The 20828-nt window shown below is 38.3% G+C and overlaps 1 protein-coding gene across 1 annotated transcript in view; it reads left to right on the top strand.

Annotated features, from left to right (window-relative positions):
* LOC121375926 overlaps positions 1-20828 on the top strand; it is an 89041-nt gene that overhangs the window by 52111 nt on the left and 16102 nt on the right. The window lies entirely within an intron of this gene.

Below are 20828 nucleotides of genomic sequence, written 5' to 3'. Positions count from 1 at the left end.
GCCCATGACGTGGCGACAGAGGGTTTTGTCTCTCAATATCTGTGTGGTCCTTAACCATATGTATGACGCCATATAACCGTAAAATAATTTTTTAAATGTGTTGAGTGCGTCGTTAAATAAAACATTTCCTTCCTTCCTTCAATGGGCGTGTAGAAACATTTCACAACGCTTTACATTCGACAATCACTTGTTGAAATATCGCTGCTTGCACCCACTATCTGGCCATTAACCAGTATTTAGCAATAATGACCAGCAATCGACAATCACTTGTTGAAATATTGCTGCTTGCACCCACTATCTGGCCATTAACCAGTATTTAGCAATAATGACCAGCAATCGACAATCACTTGTTGAAATATTGCTGCTTGCACCCACTATCTGGCCATTAAATTAACCAGTATTTAGCAATGATGACCAGCAATCGACAATCACTTGTTGAAATATTGCTGCTTGCACCCACTATCTGGCCATTAACCAGTATTTAACAATAATGACCAGCAATCGACAATCACTTGTTGAAATATTGCTGCTTGCACCCACTATCTGGCCATTAACCAGTATTTAGCAATAATGACCAGCAATCGACAATCACTTGTTGAAATATCGCTGCTTGCACCCACTATCTGGCCATTAACCAGTATTTAGCAATAATGACCAGCAATCGACAATCACTTGTTGAAATATCGCTGCTTGCACCCACTATCTGGCCATTAACCAGTATTTAGCAATAATGACCAGCAATCGACAATCACTTGTTGAAATATCGCTGCTTGCAATCCCACTATCTGGCCATTAACCAGTATTTAGCAATAATGACCAGCAATCGACAATCACTTGTTGAAATATCGCTGCTTGCACCCACTATCTGGCCATTAACCAGTATTTAGCAATAATGACCAGCAATCAGAAATCAGTCCTCTGTGAAATCGAAGCCTTTCGATTCAATTACTGGGTTTTCATTAACACATTCCGGTGTGAGGGGTAAACGTGTCATCGAATCTCCACAGATAATATATCAACTGTTCTTAAAAAATATTAATACACCGCGAAATTTGAGACCATATTTAGCAAGTTTAATCTCAACCTAAATTTTACAATCCTAGTGTAAAAAAATTAATATCTCTTAAGGTCCTGAGTCAGACCCCCGATCCTATCGGAGGCCGGACTCGGGATAGGCGTGTTCGAAACCATAGTGGTACATGGACACGTTAAACCACTTAATAATAATAATAATAATAATAATAATAATAATCTATTAAGGTTGTTAAACGTTTAATGAATGAATGTTTAACGACACCCCAGCCCAAAAATACACATCGGCAATTGGGTGTCAACCAAAGGTAAGTATATTCATAATATTATTTATATTAAAACAAAATGTATAATTATGTAAAAACACAATGAAAAGAGCTGTGGTGGAAAAGTACAACACAATACAAAAATCAAGGTAAGTATATTTTAAAAACGTGAATAGAAATCACAAATGTTTTTTAAAACTTTGTAAAAGTTTTCAGTCTTCAATGTTAAAGAATTTAAAATGAATGAAAGGTCAGTAATGTGTTTTTATTGAGACTTCAGCACATTTTTAATTAGCGGCTTTTAGACTTTTAACAAATGGTAATTGTGATACTTGGTTATAAACTCCACAACTGCAGAAAGTAGAAGAAGAATGTTAAACACAATTTTTTCCGAAAAGCAGTAAGGGGTCTTTTATATATGATATTATCCACACGGCACATGATATATCAGTCGTTGAACACTGGTTGTAACGAATAATAAACAAAATAATGTATCCACTGGCTTTAGGTGGAGTGATCGTACAACATACACTGAACACCAAAAGAAACGGGAATGTTTAAAAAAAACTTCAACATACCAATAATTGAACAAACTCTCAAAATGGGCCTAAAATGGTCACAAGGCATCGATAATGAAACCGAATGCAAAACGTTTGTATTGTTTAAAGACATCATCAGAGCACACTGATTATTTAATCATCAGTTATTGGATGTCAAACATTTGGTAATAGGACACGTAGTCATCAGAGGAAACCCGCTACATTTACCCGAATGCACCAAGGGATCTTTGATATGCACATATTCTATGGCCTTTGACCAGTTGTGTGATGCACTGGTTGGACCGAGAAAAGCTCAATCAGGTGAAGGGATTCATCGAGATGGTTCGATCCTGCAAGCAGCACAAGCGAGCACTCAACCGACTGAGCTAAATCCCGTCCCCCAAAAACTAATGGATACGTTTAACTAAATTTAAAGAAAACTAATTTAATATTCGTCTTTCTTTTGTATCTCCGTGTATTTCCGCACCTAAGCCACAGTCCACTCCATTTATCACAAGGTGATTATCAGTTTGACAGATTTTGGTTTTAATCTGTTTAACTCTTTTCCGCTGCCAACGCAAGACCATTTATAATATAATTATATACATATAATAAAATCTGGTGTGTAGAAATTTGTTGCTGCGATAAATAAAAACTAAAATATACTAAGAGAAAAAAGGTTTTGAAATTTGTTACTGTTGCATTGTACTTTAAAATACAAGCTGAGTGACTGACAGTGCGCGTGTTATTTTGTATCAAAAATCTCCCGGTATACTGACGAAACGATGCTTCAGTTAGAAGAAGGAAGAAAATGTTTTATTTAACGACGCATTCAACACATTTTATTTACGGTTATATGGCGTCGGACATATGGTTAAGGACCACACATATTGAAAGAGGAAACCCGCTGTCGTCACTTCATGGGATACTATTTTCGATTAGCAGCAAGGGATCTTTTATATGCACCATCCCACAGACAGGAAAACACATACCACGGCCTTTAATATACCAGTCGTGGTGCACTGGCTGGAACGAGAAATAGCCTAATGGACCCACCGACGGGGATCGATCCAAGACCGACCACGCATCAAGCAAGCGCTGTACCACTGGGCTACGTCCCGCCCCCATGCGTCAGTTAAATGCAGTGTCCGATTTCTGTGTGAAAGTGACGAGTTTTCTCTTATTTAACACAGTTACCAAATTGCTAAAGTTTTTATCTTAGTATAATTATACCAAAGACTTACGACTCGACCGTTTTCTGTCAAAGTAAGGTTGCGTTAAATGGTTAAAGGTTCTGCTGGACCAAATTAATTCCCATTGTCGATAATGTTAACATTTAAAAGAAAAGAAAACAAAACAACAAACCCTGATATAAGCAGCGAATCAACAACACTCGGGTAGAACACGTATTAAAACGTGGGTTACATCAGAAGTAATCTACACGTACCTGCCAAAAACGTTAATCAGCTACTGGCGAAAAAATAAACACCCCGAAATTTACACGCGGTGGAACAATAAAGACTTCGTAAAATTAAAGTGAATGTTTTGTAAATAATCGAAGTGAATGTTTTGTAAATGTTTTGTACGTGCCACTTTTCTTGTCGGTAATGAATACGAAATTATTCGGAAATGACACGAACAACCGGATTGCAGCTGATCGAGAATTATGTTCTAACTATACTTCCGCACACTTAGTGTAATTTAGAGATTGTGTGACCTGGTATTGAATCGCAAATAAAGCCTACCATTTGACAGGAAGAATGGGAAATCGCGGCGTCCTTTGATAGCGAATGCACATTTAGACTTTACAAATTTACAGTTAGAGACTTTTAAAATAGCCAGAGATGATCTGTTTAAGTACTGATGGAAAGACATAAGAGAACTCATATAAACAGTAAAAGCAAATAAGTATCAGGAACCGACATGGGTAGAGTCGTGCTGAGCCATTAGAAATAAGGCTGGTAGGTACTGGGTTCGTAGCCCGGTATCGGCTCCCGCCCAGAGCGAATTTTAGTGGGTAGGCGTAAGACCACTATATCCTCTTCTCTCTCACTAACCACCCAAAACTAACCCACTGTTTAGGACAGACAGCTCAGATAGCTGTCCGTGTGTGCCCATGACGGTGTGCTTTAACCTTAATTGGACATAAGCACGAAAATAAGTTGAAATGCAATGAAATATGAGGAAGTAAACCGTTTACTAGCGGCCAATCCCACATTCATTCCCAAATTACATCTTTGTATTGTATACTGGCATAATTACTCTAGTTCTGTTTAACGACACCACCAAAGCACATTTATTTATTAATCATCGGCTATTGGATGTCAAATATTTGGTAATCATAACATATACTACTAGAAAGATGATAGCACATACAAGTGCGCTTGTATGCGAAAATAAATGCCTAGTATCTTCTGTAATGACCACCGGTTACTGATAGCGGCTAACATGCTTCACTTCTGTAATGACCGACGGTTACTGATAGCGGCTAACATGCTTCACTTCTGTAATGACCGACGGTTACTGATTGCGGCTAACATGCTTCACTTCTGTAATGACCGCCGGTTGCTGAGAGTGGCTAACATGCTTCACTTCTGCAATGACCACCGGTTACTGATAGCGGCTAACATGCTTCACTTCTGTAATGACCGCCGGTTACTGATAGCGGCTAACATGCTTCACTTCTGTAATGACCACCGGTTACTGATAGCGGCTAACATGCTTCACTTCTGTAATGACCGCCGGTTACTGATTGCGGCTAACATGCTTCATTTCTGTAATGACCAACGGTTGCTGAGAGCGGCTAACATGCTTCACTTCTGTAATGACCGCCGGTTACTGATAGCGGCTAACATGCTTCACTTCTGTAATGACCGCCGGTTACTGATAGCGGCTAACATGCTTCATTTCTGTAATGACCAACGGTTGCTGAGAGCGGCTAACATGCTTCACTTCTGCAATGACCGCCGGTTACTGATAGCGGCTAACATGCTTCACTTCTGTAATGACCACCGGTTACTGATAGCGGCTAACATGCTTCACTTCTGTAATGACCACCGGTTACTGATAGCGGCTAACATGCTTCACTTCTGTAATGACCGCCGGTTACTGATAGCGGCTAACATGCTTCATTTCTGTAATGACCAACGGTTGCTGAGAGCGGCTAACATGCTTCACTTCTGTAATGACCGCCGGTTACTGATAGCGGCTAACATGCTTCATTTCTGTAATGACCGCCGGTTACTGATAGCGGCTAACATGCTTCACTTCTGTAATGACCACCCGTTACTGATATCGACTAACATGTTTCACTTCTGTAAAATATTGTAGTACCAAGAGCTTAGATCTACCGGAACTGAAGCTAGGTGTTTTGTCATCCTCCAACATTGTATGGTATTTCTGTCTTAAACATAGTTTCTTTCTGAAATGGTAAATTCCCTCATCTAGTTAGATAAAATCCATGTTATGTTGTTATGTTATGCTAGACTAGGCTAGGCTAGGCTTTTTTTCTGTTATGCTATATTCTGTTATGCTATGTTCTGTTGTGTTGTGTTGTCTTGTCTTTTTTATCCATCTATAACTGAACACAAAACACAAAATAAGACGAGGTTAGTATAAAACGTAAATCTTCTTAACAGATACACTACTACCAAAATGACACTTGTCACTTTTAGTTCACTATCTCTCAAGTTTGAATCAATTATTAAATAAGAAAAAGAAAAAAAAATCCCACAGAAAAAAAGGCCCCCGAACCTTCATTAAAATAAAATATAAAAAAATTTAAAAAAAAAAAGCTTGTTTCCTTACTTCAAAACGTATCTTGACAAAGCAAAGCTGCATTCTACTCTCATCAAAATGTTTTGATGAAAACGTGGTCGTAAAAAACAACCAAACGAGGAAACCTGAGCGAGGAGCGGCTGAATGGAAAGAAAGTTGAGGCCCAGTGGGAATAGCTTGATAAATTGAAACATCACAATATCATTTTTTAAATTAATATCTTGGTGTTTGTTCTTTTTTTTTTTTTTTTTTTTTTTTTTTTTTTTTTTTTTTAAAGTAAATCCATAAAAGCAGCCAATGAAGTAATTATTTGTATAAAAACGTGTTCTAGTAATAATTACAGATTATAAGGAAAAAGTCAAAATGTAGGTGTTAATTTTGTAACGGCGGTGGGTTTTATTGAGTTCAACGTTTTAAAGTTTCGTGTTTAGCGCCATTTCTTACAAACTTTAAGCTTTAGATCAATGAAACTTGGTTTATATGAATGTTCATTTCAATAAATTTATTTCTTAAATTTTATTAAATCAAATTTTACTTCAATATTTAAAAAAAAAAAAAAAAAAAGGTATGGTAAGCGAGACATTTAATTCCGCGTGATTCTTGTGCTTTACCGGAAGTAAAATTATGACACTCAAAATATCAACTCGAACTTTACTAAAATTACGGTAAATAATACGAAATAAACGGATAGAAAACAAATTTATGTCAGAAAGATTAAACAGATGGAAAACACCAGATAGAAACGGCTCTACTTCAAAAGAAAAGACAATTTTGCGATCTTGCCAGTCAGTTCACAACAGACGTTAATTGATTAGCAGTTAGTAATAAAAACAGAAATGTTTTATTTAACGATGCGCACACTCAGTGCTTTTTTATTGCCGGTTTTACATGCGACGTCGGACATATGGTTAAGGATCATGCAGATAATGAGAGAGGAAACCCGCTGCCGTCACGGTTAACAGTAAAACACTTTTTATACGCACCATTCTACAGACAAGACAGTATTAGATACTACGGCCTTTGTTACACCAGTCGTGGAGCACTCAAATAGACCAATGGGCTCATCGAAGGGGGATCAATCCTAGACTGGTCGCGCATCAGGAGAGCGCTTAATCCTGGGCAATGTTCCGATTAGGGCCTCCACGAGTCCAATATATTGGACTCGAGTACTCGAGGGTCAAACTCGACCCGGACCCGAGTACCCGACGCTTACACAAGATGGTAATGAGACAAAGGAATATAACGTAAAATAGCATTATATAGCTTAATTCCAGCACTGAACATGAATGCCAAATCATGCCATTGTATTGCATTTAGAAACCCTTTGATACGTTCAGTATTGTGACGGACGAACGGACGGCCAGATTAAAAAAGAAACTAGCAAACAGTCATATAATTATCGTGTAACTTGTATCGTTAATTAGTTACTGCTGAACTAGTTGCTCTACATTGTCTCACTTCTACGGGTACTCGAGTCCTGTGAATGGACTCGAGTCTTTGCTAGACTCGACCCGTGCCCGAGTACTCGAGTACTCGTGGAGACCCTAGTTCCGACCCCCCACATCCACCCCACCTCACCCAATAAAACGTCAGTATACTACATGTATATTTAATTTACACCTCTCTGTGGAGCGATACGCTCTTCAGGATCCGTGAAATGTATTTGAAAGTAGGGGTCCACTGTCAGAACGATAGCACCGCGGATGAAACTGAGGGCCCGAAGGACCTACGCCTATTACTGCGGTTTAAGGACATGTTCAGCCTTCTGAGCCCAATGATAGGGATAAGTGTGGGGAGGCATGTCCCGCCCCCGTTCAACGGTCCCTGCTCTCTGTAGAGACTGTACTGGAATACGAACTGGGTACCCATCAGCCATACACCAGACAGATGATTCACTTCGCTACCAACACCGATCGAAACCTGGTGTGTGTCGTAGATACTCATTGTTTTACCTTGCAACAACACACCTGGGGCTCATGGCGCTACACTGATTGAAACTAATATATTTTTTCGTTTAAATTATGTATTAACGAAAACTGTTCGGGGGTGTTTGGGGATCCGTCTTCCCTAAAATATTCAAGTGCCCTTTTTTTCTTCCTTAATTTTTTTTCAATGGGATGCCCATTTGACGAGGTTTTCTCGTTAGACTCCCTCCCCCTTCCTCCCCCCTCCGCAAAATATATCCTGGATCCGCCCGTGCACACGCGGTGAAAGTGTAGACTTTATTTAATTTCATAGGCGTACGGGCTCCCATTGTTGTAGGAAGCACGCTGGTTTTTGCCCGAATTAAACGAAAATACCCGAATCTGGATAACAACATTTATTCATATTAGCATTACTATCAGAGAGGTATACGAATCCCTACATGCTAAAAAGGTCTCAGGTTAGCACATTTTGCCCGAATATCTATATCATTTTTGCCCGAATTTGCGTTTTTGCCCCTGTCTCGTACGCTTAATATGTTTAATTTTAACTTGATTTTTGTGCTTAAGGTCAAGGTTCAAGCCCGATGTCTTGCGCGAACACCTCAGCTTTCTGGGCAGTCTGTTCAGGAAAGGAGTCAATACTTAGCTGTGGGTGATTAAATATTTTCATTTCAACTTCATTTTCGTCTTTAGATGCATTTATTATTTATTTATTATTTATTATTTTCTCATACTGGTCTCTGGTGCGCGTGCAGACAGGGGGTCGAGCCTCGTGCTCCAACCATCAATATCTAGGACATGACCTGACCCACCCCTCCACCACCCACCAAAAACATTGCTCGCTACAGTCTAGCCCCCCCCCCCCCCCCCCCCCCCCACCCCTGCACAATTTCTTGCACACGCGCCTGGTTCTGGTATTTTAACTCGCTGTCCAGGTCAGTGGGTTAATGATAATTGCTAGCGGTTAGTGAGAGCAAACAAATCGGTGTTGTAGTCTTACACTTCCCATTTGAGCTTTTAAAGATAACATATGTGATGGAGCAGGTACCGGGGGAACGAAGCCAGTACTTAAAGCTTTAACAGGACAGACCCTATATTAAACACATAGTCACGAAATCAGATATTGCTTAGATGCTATTGTTCAGATTATCTATTTCCGTACATCCCAAGTATTTCTGGTCATAAAAATACCACGAAATACATGTTTTTAAAAACGCACATGTGCCTTTGACAAATAACGGTTTTTTAGACGAGCTGTAGTAAACTAGTCTGTGAGTGGCAGACCTCTTCAAGGCAGTGCAAGAGGGATAGAAACTGGATATCTTAGGGAGTGGCAGTCCTACCAACGAGGCACTAGATAGAGATGCATGGAATCAACCACTGTGTTGCAGAGATACGGCCCTGATAATGTATTAGGGTTTTATCGTTCAGATCTCGTCTGCTTTTAAGCGTATTTCCCCCCATTTCAACGTCAGAGATTTAGCAAACCTAGTGTCCATTTTGCACGGGTTGAAACTAGGGTCTGCCACTTTAAGTCCGATAACCTTACCGCCACGACGCTGACGCCGGTCGTACAAGTAGTCAATCAAGTAGGAATATTAATGTTCTGGGACGCTCTGAGCTGCAAATTGATTCCTAACAGACCGTAATCTCTTCGATCGCTTATTTGTGGCGGATTAAACGTCGTGATTGGTTCTGATCGCTTGTGCAATTGGACGTAAATTTAAACATTGTTAGCGTAACGGCAACATCGGAACAGGTTTTTATGCTCTAAAAATCTCAAGAGTCGTTTGCCGGCTCTGCTTGTCTGCCGGTTGGCAGGTTAAGAGCGGTTTTTGCTGCTCAAGCCAAAGTCTATATGAAGTATGGATACCTGACTTATTGTGTAATAGTTTTGCCACTCTCATAAAAAGTACCCTTATGTAATCATGTAACACAAGTTATTGACAGCGTCAAAATCACCATTTTACTCAACATCCTTGATTGATGTGCACTAACGCTTCACAAAATGTTGTTCCAAGATAATTTCAGCATTTTCACAATGAAGAGGGAAAAAATGTATTATCTGCATGATTGAGTCCATATTAATTTACATATTTACTTAGTAAAAAAAAAAGAGTAATCTGCTACGATTCTTAGAAACCAAAAATCAATATGTATGTTAGAGAGTATTTGTTAAAAGACCTATACTGATGGTAGAAAAAACCGATGGAGTTTTCATGATGTAAAATGCGAAATGCAAACAATTAGTCAACTGTTTTTGGCGCATTATGCATTGAATAAAATGATTAAGTAATAGTTATAGCATGGTTTAGTGAGTTAGCGGGCGTTTGTACCCAAAATGGGAAGTGGGAAGATGCATGATACGGCAATTTGGAATAAAACGTTTATGGAATAAAACAAAACTTCGATAATATATTAACAGGCCATAAAAATAGTATTATGAGTTGGTCAGTGCTGATAGAACAGTCTGGGACAGTTAAAGACGAAGCGCTATCAGCCGTGGCGTTATGTAAAATGGCCGTCTTATGTGTCGCCGAACGAGCCGACTAAAATCAGCCGGAAAAGTATGTGGAGACAAGGAATCTTGCTAAAAAGGAATACACCCTGGTGATTAGGCTGTTGAAACGAGGAGCGTCTTAGCATTCAATCAGTTCCAGTGGCCGCATACAAAGCCACTAAAACCATTTCGTTGACAAAAACAACAAAAGGAAGGAACCCCGAGTCTTTAAAGTGAAGCATGCGAGAAACACAAGCAAAGAGTTCCTACCGCTGCGAACTCCAGGCTGGAAATGCCACTGACGGTTAGGGTTAAAGGGACATTCCTGATTTTGCTGCACTGTTAGATGTTTTCGAAAAATAAAATATTTCTACGATTAAACTTACACATTAAATATATTTTCTTGTTTAGAATATCATTGTCTGTATATTCAATGGCCGTCTTAATACTTGTAAGAAGCCCAAACTGGATTACATTTTAGGAAATAAAATTAAATTTACCTAGTACGAATAGTATAGTGTTTTCCCTAGAAATTTGGCAAGGCATGGTAGACAAAACACTTTAGGGGCAATTTTGACAATTTTCAGGGCACTTTTTTACATTAAAGACAAAAGCAATAAGTGAAATAAACATAAATGTAATTAATGTTCTTGCTTTAATAAATGAATGGCAAAGTATATAACAGAGATATTTTTATTAATTAATAATACATTTTTTTAGTGTTTTATCAAGGCAATTTTAGAATTAATTCTTGAAAAAGGCTTTTTAAATCTTAGTGCAGCATGACACTGATTAAAGCAAGATGGTGCTAGACTAGTGAAGCATGGTGCTGCACCATGCTAAAACAAGCTAGGGAAAACACTATAGTAGATCGATCAGAACAACGTTTAATATACAGCCACAAATATTTTATGCAGAAAAATATACTTGATATATAATTACAATCATTAAAAAGTCTGTTAGGCGATAATATCTTTAAAATTGCAGCAAACTCAGGAATGTCCCTTTAATGTTAGGGTGACTGAGTTATATGGCATGCGAGTCGGTGCAGTAGATTCGAATCTGTCCAACTGACACTGTATTTTATATTACACCCCCTCCCTGCCCCATCTATGTAAAAAAAAACCGTATCCTATGTCAAGTAGTGATCTTGAAGACCTGAATACTCACATGCGTCACCTCAGTCGCATGTGTCCTGGTGCGACATGATTGGTACTCGGTCCGAAATGGCTGTCAAGGGAAACCTTGAAATAGTTGTTATGAGAGACTTTAATATCGATTCCATAAAATTATGGCTGCTCTAATACAAAGTGGAGCAATTTAGTCCATTCATTCAGACTGAACTCAAATAGCGGATAAGCCAAGCGGAGTATTTGAACATTCTACCAGTGTCATAGCTAGGATTTAGTGCACAAACATTCATATGGTTACTCAATGGTTATACGCATATACCAAATGTTTTTTTATGTGTGATCATTATCCTGTAAATATTACTATTAATGAAATTCAACATTCCATAACAGTAACTTGTGATAATAAAAAGATCCAACAAGGTAAATAATATACATAAAACAATAGCTGTGCTTTAAAACATTATGTATTAACGATTCAGACATTAACTGTTTAGACTAAGAAATCATTTTCTCTTAATGTTTTAATATTATAGTGTCACTTTAGGTACATTACACTAATTATTATTCTGAACCGACATGTACCTAAGTAAACAAAACGAAGACAAACACTGGACCAGCTGCAATCTGTGACAAAGTAAAATGACAACATTAATATACGAAACAAAGAAAATATTTATTTAATAACATGTCTTCTTATGGAATTATTTTTAAAAGTTATCTGGGAAAACACAATACATAAGACATCCTTCGTGACGTAGTCTGGGTTTGGAGACAAACACTCCTGCCAGTCTGCCATGGCACCTAATTGATCAGCAGACTGTTAATAACGATAACTCGAATGAGACCAATTTCCACGATGTAAGAAAACCCTTTGATCAATTCTGTGTTTATATATAAACTTATGTTTTTAATACAATTCTGAAATCGTTTAAATATCATCTACAAAAAACATTGTCAGATTTTCAAAGATGAAGACTTATCATCTTAATATTAACAAGTAACCATCGGTGTCCAACAGAGGTGGATTTTTGGTCCATTATTAATTACTAGCTACATCCATTAATGACGGTTTTATACCAAACATTGCTCAGTTGATATAATAAAGAAAGAGAAGGAGGGGGAGGAGGTGGAGGTGGAGGAGAAGAACAAGAAGAAATAAGAACAAAGGCAAATTGTATTTATAGAAATAATAGACATTATCAAAACATGAAATGTATGCTGTTGATACACCAACGCACATACATAGTAATAATTTAACAGACGGGGTTAAATCTGCAAGTTGATTTATTAAAACATGGCCTTTAACCTACAAAAAATCACTTTCATGCTACTAGGTACACCACATCAAAAAACCCCACCTACATCTTAATACAGTAATATCTCAAAAGTTAATACAATATTTAATGAATGTTTTCTCAAAATTGGTCTTTACAGAGTCACAATAAACTCTATGTAAATAAGCGGCATATAAAATCATCATTATATTGTCGACTTTGCTGTTACGCGTTGTGGACTCCCTACAAGGGAACAAATGGCTCATATTACGTGTAACAAAGCGCAATAAGAATAAACCAAAAGTAATTCCATCTAAAGACATGACCATTTTTTGTAAATAATTTCACTTTGGTTTGACGTAAGATGAAAAGTATCTTTTAATTGTAATTAGTGATTGGTGTTGCATTAATGATTTTAAATCAGACTTAAATCATGATATACATTAAAGGGGCACTTACGTCGTGACCCTAAGTGGTCAAAATTCATTTCAACAACTCGCCAGCAAGCCTTACAAATTACCCCAGCAATCTTTCCTTAATAATATTCAGCTAAAAGTATAGTTCTACAGCCTAGATAAGAAACATCTCGATATACCTGTTGGCGAGTAATAAATTAATTTAAAATAAGGAGAAACTAGCCAGGGTGCCTTTAAATTTAAATACATAGTCTTTGTAAGGAATTAACACTCTAAAGCATAAGGTTATGGTATAAATGAGATTCCTGTATTCTAAATCTCTGAAAATGAGATTAAAATGGCATTGTGTTCAGTTTAGTTCCAAACATAAGTAAACGCATAATGATAATGGCGGCCATCTTTATTTTCTTCCCTCCTGCGGTTAGCTTAGGCAGAATTTTTGGAATGTTTACGGATTATGACTCTGGAAGCATCAATAAACCTTCACTGAAAAATTCAGATTTCTCTCATTTTTTTTCAGCTGCCAATATAATTTTGACCTAATGCTCCTGTACTATTAGGTTTTGATTGATTTCAACTTATTTTCGTGCTTATATCCAATTAAGGTTCAAGCACGCTGTCCTGGGCACACACCTCAGCTATCTGGGCTGCCTGTCCAGGACAGTGGGTTAGTTGTTAGTTTGTTAGTGGTTAGTGAGAGAAAAGAGGGTGTAGTGGCCATACACCTACCCATTGAGCCCTTAAGAACTCGCTCTGGGTTGGAGCCGGTACCGGGCTGCGAACCCTGTACCTACCAGCCTGTAGTCCGATAGCTTAACCACTGCGCCACCGAGGCCGGTTTGTACTATTAGGAAAGTTTTATTATTTCTGAATAGGTTTTGTTTCTGTCTGCTTCTCAGTTCTTGTCTGTAACCGATGCCAACTTTTATGTCACATAAAATAGTATTATGTTACTAGTAGTAGCAGTATTGTTTTCGTAGGACTAGAGTTGTAGCCTTGCACTATAACATTTAGTAATGCTACACCCATTAAATTTGTAATAATAGTAATTAAACGTATAGCATCGTTACTGCATCGAACTAGACGCGTTAATGTTACTTGGAAACGTCGTAAAGATGGCAATATTTTGAAATGCTACGTCAACGTGTGGTTACTGTACCGTTACTTCAACATGTAGAAATGTTACATTTTAAGCATTAGTTAATTTGGTTTATTCTGCATTTTTCAGCTTTTAATTTTTAACAATTGTTTTTGAGACCGAGATATCATTAAAAAAAAAATTAAAACCCGACAATATTCTGGATATTATATAAGCTGCATTACAAATTGTATATAAAAGTGGATCATTTCAAAGAGCGAAATAGTACTCGCATTAATGACATTCGAAAGCGACCTGTTGCCCAGAAATATTCTCCCAGTGTCCAGTATAATCACAGGTCGTCATACTCTGCAGTAGAACGGGACTTCTGCTATTCTTTTACACTGTAAAAATTAATTAAGATATTTTTGTTTCTGACGAATAATTATAAATTATTACTTGACTTGCAGTATTTAAGTTTAAAGTTTATTTAACGATACCACTAGAGCACATTGATTAATTAATCATCAGCTATTGGATGTTAACATTTGGTAATTCTGACACGTAGATCAGAGGAAACCCGATTCATTTTTCCTAATGCAGCAAAGGATGCTAAATATGCACATTCCCACAGACAAGAAAGGGCATACCACAGCTTTTGACCAGTTGTAGTGCACTGGATGGAACGAGAAAAAAAACCAATCAGTTGAATGGATCACCGAGGTGGTTTGATACTGTGACGCAAGCACCTATTTAAGTTTCTGTAATTTGTATGTTCCACTTTGGAAATGTCGTTCTTCCAGAAAGCAACGAAGTAACTAGAGGGTAGTAAACACAAAATCAGGACAGTGATATACCTAGGCAGAACGTTGAAGTTTGTTTTGACCTTAAAGCTGTCAGACACTGGGTTCGCACCCAGATACCGACTTCCACCTAGACCCAGTTTTAACGGCTCAATAGGTAGGTATAAGACCACTTCACCGACATACCCTCTCCCTAATCACTAACCCCGTTTCCTGGACAGCACAGATAACTAAGCTTGTCTTGGGAGTCGCAGTGCTCCTACGAGCGGCGCAGGAGGTAAGAAACATTCTGCTAAGGATCTCCTGGGGAGTGGCAGTCCTCCTAGGGACCAGCGCCTGACAGTGGATCATGGAAGCAATCACGACTTTGCTTAACATCTTTTTGACTCTGCTGTGAAGAGATACGATTTTGATATGGGAATGCGGTTTTGTCGTTCAGATTTGACATCCAGTCACGGATAGATGGGAAAAAACCGATTCCATGGAGGACGATTGATCCCAGGATCTACTGCATTTCGGGCGAGCTATACGCCGCTCATATTTTCACAATTAACGAGATGACACGCCTACTTCCGGAGGAAGAGATCCGAAATTTACCGGAAGTTTTCTACGAGGCCCCGATTGTCCACTCGACGCTATGACAACATTACTTTATCACACCCATATAATGCGATGCACCATTTCTATTGCTGTCCTCAATGGCTCATCAAACAAAGCAATAACAAATGCATTATCATTGTTTGAAATGTGGCGCTTTGGGGGGAAACTGTCAACATTTGTTATTCTCATGAACACTATGATTTACTTCAACATTGTTTCAGCATTATTTCGACATTATTTCGACAATGTTCGACACTTAATTTTGCGTTGATACCATTGTATTGAATCTTGTAACCCACACACAGACTAATCACCATTAAACATGAACTGGTTATATAAGCGTTTTCTGTGTCACAAATATCACGTTTGTATCTAGTTTGTTATATCAAACCGGATTGTAATGAATAATCAGCTCGATTAGTCGCCTTTCGGTCTGACATCTATCGATTGTGTGTTAAATGATGACACGCCCTGCTGTAGCCATGGTGTACCCCGAAGGAGACATTATAATTAAATATCGCGTGCTATTGCTTGTAGATTCACTGGGGTATAAATCCCCACAAAATCATGTGCAAAGTGTATGAATAGGCGAAACTTTTCAAACAAACGTTTACTATGTTTTTGAGGAGGGTTTTGGATTTTGTTTTGTTAGTTAGTTTGTTAGTTCATACCTAATTTAACCTAAAAGAAATAACAGATAATCTTTATACATAAAAACATCCTTATTAATAAAAATGCAGAGAAAAGCACGATTTATTTTTCTGTTTGTTCTGGAACAATAACGCTCAATAATACGAAGTGGCAATACTAAATGTCGTCATTTTAATTGTCTTCTTGCCCATAAACTTGTCACCTAGAATATCTAGTCACCAAGACAAAATAGTTCTTATTCAAAACCGTTATTCACAACCAAGACCGTAAATCTGCCAATCAATCAGTAGTTCTGTCCTGAAAAAGCTAAAATATAGAAATATCATGGTCCTCTTATCCTGTCAATATATTCAATGATTGCAGGGTAAAAATGAATACGCTTCTAAAACAACCTGTAAATTTCAAACAGAATGGTTTTAGAGCACCCATCAGAAGACCGTAAAACCTTCACTGTCGACAGGCCTTTACATTATTATTACAAGATGATCATGTTCAAATTTTACCTAAGACAAAAGTTCAAAATATGGAATAGCGTCAGCCATCATTTGTTTACGCTGTTGGGCCAAAGGTCAGCATACTTTTGCAGAACATTAGAAGGGTAATAGTAGTGCCGTCCTAAAAAGCTATATTATTGGTCTGTGCGCGAAAACTAATGAATATTGTCTAGTCATCATATCTTGTCAATATACATGTATATAATTTTTGCAAGATAAAAATGAATACCCTTCTAAAAAAAAAACCTGTAAGTTTCAAACAGAATGGCTTCAGAGCATGACTGTCGATATGTCTTTACATTGTTACCAAGGTGATCATGGTGGCCGAGAGGTCACAGGAGACCTTCAGAAGACTGTATAACCATGACTGTCGATATGTCTTTATATTGTTACCAAGGTGATCATGGTGGCCGAGAGGTCACGGGAGACCTTCAGAAGACCATGACTGTCGATAGGCATTTAAATTGTTACCACGGTGATCATGGTGGCCAAGAGGTCACGGGAGACCTTCAGAAGACGGTATAACCATGACTGTCGATAGGCATTTAAATTGTTACCACGGTGATCGTGGTGGCCGAGAGGTCACGGGAAACCCGGCGCTGGCTCACCTACATTACCTAAGCGACGACGGCGGAAGCGACGTGTCAGGTGTTAATTAAACACATTACCACAACCACGTCCATTAATCGACCGCATCCATTACCGAGCTTAGCAAACAGACCGTGAGAGCGGCACGAGTAAACACCGATATCTGTCGCTCATTCGAGATCGTTTCCCGCCACAAAGTTAGTTTTCTCACCAACAAATGCGTTGCCAATCATAGGGCTTTTACATGTCAAACACAGAGGGTAATTACGATATATGATCTGGCATACCAGAGAAGAAACACGTAGGCGCATTTCTTTCGTTCTTTTTTGTACTGAGTTATAGAAATTGTACAAACGACGAAGAAGAAAGATATGGTTTATTAAAAGATGCAATTAACACATTTTATTTACAGTTATGGTTGAGGACCATATAGATAATGAAAGAGGGAAGTCGATGCTGCCATTCATAGGCTACTTGTTTTGATTAAAAGCAAAGGATCTTTTGTATGCAGCTTAATAGGACATAGTAAAGCCCCTGTTATACCAGCTGTGGAGCACTGGCCGGAACGAGAAATAGCTTAATGGGTCCACTGCTGGGAGTTAATTCTCGATCGATCGCGCTCCAGGCTAGCGTTAAAGTTTGTTTTGTTTAAGGACAGCACAAAAACACCTCGCTTGATGCGCGGTCGGTTTAGGATCGATCCCCGTCGGTGGCCCCATTGAGCTATCTGGTGTAACAAAGGCCGTGGTATATACTATCCTGTCTGTGGGATGGTGCATATACAACATCCCTTGCTGCTAATCGAAAAGAGTAGCCCATAATGTGGCGACAACGGGTTTCCTCTCTTTATATCTATGTGGTTCTTAACCATATGTCTGGCGCTATATAACCGTAAATAAAATGTGTCGAGTGCGTCGGTAAATAAAACATTTCTTTCTTTCCAAAAGAACACCCTCATTTATGAATCATCGGCTACTGAATGACAAATATCTGGTAATTGTTTTACATAAAGTCTTAGAGGAAAGCCGCTACTTCTTTCTATTAGTAGCAATGGATCTTTTATATGCACCATCAACAGACAGGATAGCACATAGCCGAATGGTGCTATCGACGAATGCGTTAGATTCGGTTTGTTTCTTTTCAGTTTTATAAATATTTTAAGTAAAATGTGAAAAAAAGCAAAAGCAAACCGAAGAAAATCAACTGAAGTTAATGGCGGTGGCTTTATATATATTTAATCAGCCCATCTTCTTTTACAATCCACTACCTTTGAAATAAAATTGTATCATTTAGTGCATCTCAACCACATACGTTATCGCAGCTATTGAAATGGCCTTTCATATGTCAATCACCGCATTTTGTAGTACCGTACTTGCCTAAAATAACTGCGGGGGTGGGAGGATCAATGAAAATCAGTGCCGTTAATATGGATTTTGTTTCAGCCTGACAAAAGAGACAATTTTACATATTACATGGGGCACAATCCACCAGTCCTCACATTATGTATGGCCCTGGTAATATTACTGATCAATCAATCAGTTTTAATTAGAAGAGTATTTTTTTTAACAATTTTACAATTAGAATTAAAAAAACTAATTGTTTGCGTGAGGCCTAAATATGAAATGAAATAGAGCGGGCAGCCCAAACCAAAAAAAAAAAATATATATTTGGACTCCATTCCAGTCTTTAAGCCCAAAATTGCCATTTCAGCAGCAATTTGTAGAAATGTTGTCAGGGTCAGTTGTAACTTCAAGTTAACAGGTAGATCTAGGGATATTGGGTTAAAGTCCAAGTAAGATTAAAACATAGATTAGGTTATATCAAAATACATAATTTAAAACTAGATACTTTTATACGGATATTAAAATATATTACTGATGTTTTAGTTGATATGATGCGTTTGTTTCACTCGCTCGTGTTTGAAAACCAGAGGACTATTTCTTTGTCACGACAGACAGTTAATCTGTTTTCTACCTTTTTAATACTAATTACAGATCAACTCTTTTTTTTTCTACCTTCTTAATACTGACTGCAGATTAACGGGTTCAGATTTCTACAAAGACTTTGTGCTGATACAAATCATAACAGGTAAACAGTGCGGTGGGTCGATAGTAAATCTGTTAAGTAAATTCAAGCTCAGTGAGGACCTAGAACGGGAAGGCATTTCTAAGGTATCTAAATTTAACGATGATTTTCAATTGTATGGGATAAATAAGTGAGACTTTTATGGGAATTTCTGTTAAGATAAATCTTTCTTTTTAAAAAAAAGAAGAGAAAAAAGAAGCAAAATGAAGTCCAAGTTACACCAACTATGGTATAGTAATCGTTTAAATATATCACAGATAATAAACGGACATTAGCTATGATCTAAAACGCCAATGGTGCCCAACTCTCGATCGCTTTATCTCCTACCAGCCGTGAGGCATTAGGTGGGACGGGGAAAATCCCAATCATTAGGCTTCGTGAGGCTGTTGTGTGTAACACGAATCAACAACTGATCGTTTATATGCACTTTCCCACTGGCAGGATAGTACGTACCACGTGGAGCAATGAATGGGATGGTACAAAATGACAATGGGTCTGCCAAGGAGGTTGGATCCGACGACCCAAGCATCTCGTGTGAGTGGGTAAGTGGGGGGGGGGGGGGGGGGGGGGGGGGTGGGTGGCGGGATGTAGCTAAGTTGAGTGCTCGGCTGAGGTGTTTTCGTCGCAGGATCCATTCGAATGATTGGTCAAAGGCCGTGGTATGTGCTTTCCTGCCTGTGGTATGTGCTTTTCTGTCTGTAGGAAAGTGCATATAAAAGATCCCTTGCTACATTAAGCAAAATGTAGCGAGTTTCCTCTGATGAGTACGTGTCAGAATTACGAAATGTTTGACATCCAATAGCCGATGATTAATTAATTAATGTGTTCTAGTGGTGTCGTTAAACAAAATAAACAAATTCTTCGGACGTTCGCCCCGCTTCTATTGACAGGTGTTTTCCATCTTGAAATAGCTTTTCTAGAACTGACCATATGGAGTGAGTGGGAGGTACATTGTTCATATCTTTTCCACTCACAATTTAAGATAATATTATTAGTTATTGGTGGAAAGATCTACCGTGCATAATATGATAATTATATTACTAGCCAGGTTCCCCACGTGATCACTTGTTATAATCTATGCGGCCAACACCGATGTGGGCAGTTAAAAACTATAGCAAAGTGTGTAGGTTTGGAAGGAAAAGCACACCTTAACGACCATTACAAACCATTACTGAACTGAAAGAGTAAATGAGGTGCCAAAGATGTCCTTTATTACTTCTGTGTGGTTCTACGTATATCGTTTTCAAACAGATGGAAAAGCAATATTGTAAAGGGAGTGTTTCGCCACGTTTCCTGAAGGCGGAACCAAACAGTTTTGTGTATTTTGTCGATTTAGCTGCGTCGCTGCATAGCTATACCTTTTCAGTAATCTCAATTAAGTGTTTTGAGACACAGCATTGATTACCCGCTGTTAAAGGCGTGCTTTGTCTTTGATTACGAATCCGGTTGGTCCGAACGGGTCGCCAGAAAACTGTTTTGTACGGAAATCCACGGCAGGGAAGGCTTAATGGCATCGTTTGAGTTCTAAACCGTTACGACCTTTATAGCTCCCGTTTAATGGACTGTGGCCATTTCAAAAGAGAAAAAATATATATAACAAAACAAGACCCACAAAAGAAAACAAATCATGTGACAAACCGCGTATACAAACTTCTCCGATCGATCGA

This window comes from Gigantopelta aegis, chromosome 6 (genome assembly GCF_016097555.1).
Source record: "Gigantopelta aegis isolate Gae_Host chromosome 6, Gae_host_genome, whole genome shotgun sequence".
Taxonomy (NCBI): domain Eukaryota; kingdom Metazoa; phylum Mollusca; class Gastropoda; order Neomphalida; family Peltospiridae; genus Gigantopelta; species Gigantopelta aegis.
Note: the sequence above shows the minus strand (reverse complement) of the source record. Positions and strands in the feature narration are given on the sequence as shown.